The 4,163-nt window shown below is 54.9% G+C and overlaps 1 long non-coding RNA gene across 2 annotated transcripts; it reads left to right on the top strand.

The window, feature by feature from the left end:
• Nucleotides 1–1,355: 1,355 nt before the first annotated feature.
• LOC123822506 lies at nt 1,356–3,656 on the top strand. Of its 2 annotated transcripts, none has more exons than XR_006786350.1 (3): nt 1,356–1,614; nt 2,402–2,533; nt 3,193–3,656. It is a non-coding gene; the product is annotated as an uncharacterized LOC123822506 (long non-coding RNA). The 2 variants fall into 2 exon arrangements; XR_006786351.1 differs by having other exon boundaries at nt 3,173–3,656.
• Nucleotides 3,657–4,163: the final 507 nt, after the last annotated feature.

Raw genomic sequence — 4,163 nt, 5'->3', positions numbered from 1 at the left:
CACTGGGACTGCAAACAGGAGCCCGGGTGCTGGTGACTGACCGCATCTCTTTTATGACCCCGTCCAACCCCGTACCCCTGGTCTTGGGCACGGTGAGGAGCACAGGTTGGGAGGTCGACGTTTGGCACTTCCTTGGGTCTTGGTTGTATACGCCACAAGAACCCAGCAAGAATGAATCACCTTTCCCACAAGGCTCAGCTCCTGCCCCCTTGTTCATAAAATCAAGAAGCAGGAAATGGCTACCAGCTCTCACGGCAACCTGGACATTTTCACAGGGAGGAAATAAGAAGGAACGGCTGGAGCGGGGGCGTCGGGAAAGCGTGCTGTGTTTCACTGCTAAGAAGTTGCTCCGTTTCATTGCCTGCCTACCGGGGAAGAAGCTGGCCCGGACCCCTCAGACCTGCTCCCACCCACGGCCCTGCCTGGGTGTCAGGTTCTGTCCGCCGCCTCTGCACGCAGCTCGCCGGTTCACCGGACGGTTTTCTGGGTTCCTCTCTCCCGTGACACATCATTACTGAAACATAGGTCTCCAGGCCCAGGGTGTGAAGCCACAAGGACAAGGGTATGAAAAGCAATTGCCCAAAGTGTGCCTCATAAAAATGCAGCCCGGCAGTCTGAGGCTACAGCCCCTCCTGGAGAGCACCCCCCCACCCCCGGGAAGGTGTGACCGGGGGACTGACCCCAGGGGGCTGGCCCCCAGTGGGTCAGCGTGAGCTCACACTTGGGTGTCAGGGGGAGCCAGCCCGCCCCAAGCTCTGCATTGTCTGATATTCATGTGATCACACCAGCTTTTAGTTGGTTAGTGCGGGCTTAGAATTCCTTTTTTTTTCAGTCTTTCATTTTTGACTTTTGTGTTAATTTATGCAAGTCTCAGAAAAAGGACACAGCTTTTAAAAAAATCTTTTAACAGAAGGGTTTAATCCCATTAGGATGAATGTAATTACTGATTAGTGTGAACTTTATCTCTTGAGTCTAAGATTTTGACTGATCGTGTATTCACATTTCTTTTCCTTTTTCGGTTTTTGCTTGTTTTTTTTTTTTCCTCTTTTTTCTTTCTGGTATTAGAGTGATAGGACTTTCTTTACCTCCGCCCCCCTCCCAGCGCCCTCCCCTTTTTCCCAGCCTGGTTTATAGAAAAACGTCCTATTTCTTTAAATGTGTACATTAAATTCTTCCTGTGCTTATGACGAATCACCATAATCAATACAATAATTTATCTAGCTTCCTCCTGAACAAATGAAGCCCTCAGCATCGTTAACCTCCAACCTTCTCTCTTCTCCGGCATTCACATTATTGTTGAGCAATCCAGGTTCGAGTCCCAAGTCCAGCCCTCTCCCTCCGTGTTAACCGTCCGAGTGACTTCGGCTCCCTGGCGCTCAGAGGCTTCCGCCGGAAAACGTGGGAATCGGATCTTCCCCGGAGGCTTGCTGGATGGCCAGAGACCAGCTACGGGGGGTAAACATGTGCCCTCTGTGGGCTGGTCCCCACATGCTTCTGCTGTCCGGTGCCCTCTCTATTGGCCTGCCTTTGGATGGGATCTTCACTTGACAGTCCGGGTCTGCTGGAGTTTGCGCGGTGTCTCGGTGATGGAGTCTCGGACAGACACGTTGAGAGGTAACTGGGCCTGTGCACAGGGGTGCTGCTTCCTTCTGTCCCTGCCCCCTTTTCCTCATTCCTGCCTCCGTGTGTCCTTCTGTCTCTCCCTTCCTGTCCTTGCTTTTCTGTTTCCATGTCTGTCCTCCCTCTCCCTCTCCCTCCCTCTCCCTCTCTCTCTCTCTCTCTCTCTGTCTTCATCTGTTCTCTGTCCAGCCCTCTGACTTACTCTCCTCGTCCTGTCTCCTCTCTCCCATCCACCCCTTTGAACCCAACCTCTGCATTTGACCGAGGCTCTTCCTCTCGCAGCCCTCACCCCCTTCCCTCCCGCCTCCCTCCGTCTCTGCCTCCTGAGTCCTGCTCCCCACCCGGCCTCCTCCCTCTGGCCCTCTGCTCCCGGACCCCTCTGCTCCGTCCCTCCGCCTCGCGCCGCATCACCCCCTCCATCTCTGTCTCTCTCTCCCTGTCTGTCTCGCCGCACGCTCTTCGCACATCAGGCGCAGCCCCGGCCCGGGGTCTCGGGGCTCCAGGAAGCCAGCCAGAGACTGTGCAGGCCGCGCCATAACTCAGGAACTGCAATCATTTCATTAAGCAGGAATGGCGCTCCCATCACCCGATAGCGGGCCTGCTTCTCCCCCACCCGGGCCCCCTCCCCGCCGCAAAGCCCCTCGCCGCTTCCTGCCCCGCGCAGCCACACAAGGCCTCATTCTAATCCTCTGCCCTGCCTGTTTAGTGTCTTTGGAGAGGGGAAAGGAGCAGAAAAGTAGCTTGTCTTGTACTTTTATTTGCCTGTTTTTCCTTCCTCCAGATAGCCCCCTGGGGCACGGGGCCGAGAACACAGCAACAAATATTTACTAATTCCATTAACAGAAGAGGTTTTTTTTTTTTTCCTTTTTTTCTTCTTTTTCCCCAAGAGAATATCTGAGGCCCCAAGTTCATGGTGAGTCTCCTCCCCGCCCCCCCCGCCCCCCCGTGGCCCCTCTCCCCCCTCCTCCCCACACGCCCAGGACTTATATATAGTTCACTCAGTGCCATTTCCCCAATTTTTTCTGAAGTTCAAGACAAGTTGAAGGGTCAAAAAGGCAAAGGGTGTTTCAGAAGTTTAGCAGACAGCTTTTGGTGCAAGGGAAGGGAAGGGGAGAAAAGGGGAGTGGGAGAGAGGGAGAGATCGCGAGGAGGCAGGAATCTGGCTCACATTAAGCTGGAAAGTTCCAACCATTGATTTGCTCTGGAATTATAGCCTTTTCTTCCTTAATCACAAAATACGGTTTATTCGTGATTTTAAAAAAGAAAACAGCAATGAAAAGTTACACTTTAGTTCACCAACATGAAGAACTCGTCTGTCTTTTTCCTTGGGAAGATGGGGGTGATAGAATTCCAAGGTGGGGGGTCCTGAGAACACGGGGTGACCTTCCAGCCGGGCCTGCCCCGTGTCCGCCCCTCCGGGAGAGCAAGGGCGGGGGCCCAAGGAGATACCTCGGAGGAAAGAGGGCCCGTGCTGAGCTGCAAAGGAGAGAAGAGGGAGGGGACATCACTCAGTAGGTCATGCTGACAAATGTCATGGTGGGAATGGGTTTAGGGACTGTCTCCGTTCCCCAGGGCTGCCACCACCAACCACTGCAAATGAGACGGCTGAAAACAACAGAGATGTGTTCTCCCCACACTCCCGGCGGCCTGAAGTCCAAGATCGAGGAGTTGTCAGGGCCTTGCGCCCTCCGGAGGTCCCAGGGGAGAAGCCCTCCTCGCCCCTCCCAGCTCCTCATGGTCCCAGGAGCCCCTCCGCCTGTGGCTGCATCATTCTAATGTCTGCCTCTGTCTTCCCGGGGCCTTCCTGTGTGTCTCCGGCTTCCTGCTCCTTTTTCTTATGAGGACCGTTACCAGCGGATTTGGGGCCCGGTGCAATCCAGGGTGCTCTCTTGAGATCCTTCACGGCCTCTGCAAAACCCTCCTTCCAAGGAGGGTCACATTCCCGGGTACGGGAAGTCAGGGCCGAGACCCGTGTCTGGGGGACCACTGCGAAACCCAGCGCCGCCACCATCCGAGTTTCCTCAGCAGGGTCACGGGGGGGGCGCCGACCTGGAGTGGCCGCCGCAGAAACGCCGTGTGCCGTGCTCTGCTTCGGTCCTGAAAGGCCCCGCTGAGACCCGTGTGTCCCCAGCACCTCCTTGTCCCTTGCTAGTCCTCCTTTTTTAAAAATAATCCTCGCCCGAGGATATATTTATGGATTTTAGAGAGAGAGAAAGGGAGAGAGATTAGAGATAGAAATAGAAAGAGAGAGAGAGAGAGAGACACTAATGTCAGAGAAATTTCACAGGGGTGCCTCCCACCTGTGCCTGGACCCAGGATGGAACCCACAGCCTTTTGGCCTTTTGGTGGCCCTGACGGTGCTCCAACCCATGGAGCCACCCGACCAGGGCTAACCCTCCCTTTCTAAGGAGGGGAGTGGACTCAGGCTCAAAACCTTCTGCAGGCCAACTCTCCCCGGCACCGAGCACAAGGCTGACCCATGCGAGCTCTTATTTATGAAAAGAGGTCATCCATGCCCTGGCTGGCGTAGCTCAGTGGACTGA

The sequence above is a fragment of the Phyllostomus hastatus genome, unplaced genomic scaffold (assembly GCF_019186645.2).
Source record: "Phyllostomus hastatus isolate PE091 unplaced genomic scaffold, TTU_PhHast_1.1 phas_contig_1162, whole genome shotgun sequence".
In the NCBI taxonomy this organism is placed as follows: domain Eukaryota; kingdom Metazoa; phylum Chordata; class Mammalia; order Chiroptera; family Phyllostomidae; genus Phyllostomus; species Phyllostomus hastatus.
This window is presented reverse-complemented; position numbering and strand designations above follow the sequence as displayed.